Source organism: Brassica oleracea, chromosome C9 (genome assembly GCF_000695525.1).
Source record: "Brassica oleracea var. oleracea cultivar TO1000 chromosome C9, BOL, whole genome shotgun sequence".
NCBI lineage: Eukaryota > Viridiplantae > Streptophyta > Magnoliopsida > Brassicales > Brassicaceae > Brassica > Brassica oleracea.
The window spans coordinates 53,363,817-53,364,162 of record NC_027756.1 but is presented as its reverse complement, the minus strand read 5'-3'; positions in this window follow the sequence as shown (position 1 = coordinate 53,364,162).

Genomic DNA, 346 nt, shown 5'->3' with positions numbered 1-346 from the left:
CGATATTTGTTAGCTAAAATAATCCATCCAACATAATAGGAAAAAGAAACCAATGAAATTGTAAAGCTAACCATCACTGAGATGCTTTTGATGTCCCGGCACATTGCAAGCTTAGTGATTTTACTGTCAAAAAAAATAAACTAAGCAGTCATATACATCCGAGACATTTATTTACAAATGGTTCCTAGCACAGAAAAAGCATATTATTATGTTACGGATGATAAGTTTGATGCATAAATACAGTTTAGAATTTTATTTCAATTAAACATTTGTGCCTACTGAATTACCTTACAACACCCACTGCATTGTGATTTTGGCATGTTAAAGCTGAGAATCAACATTGGAG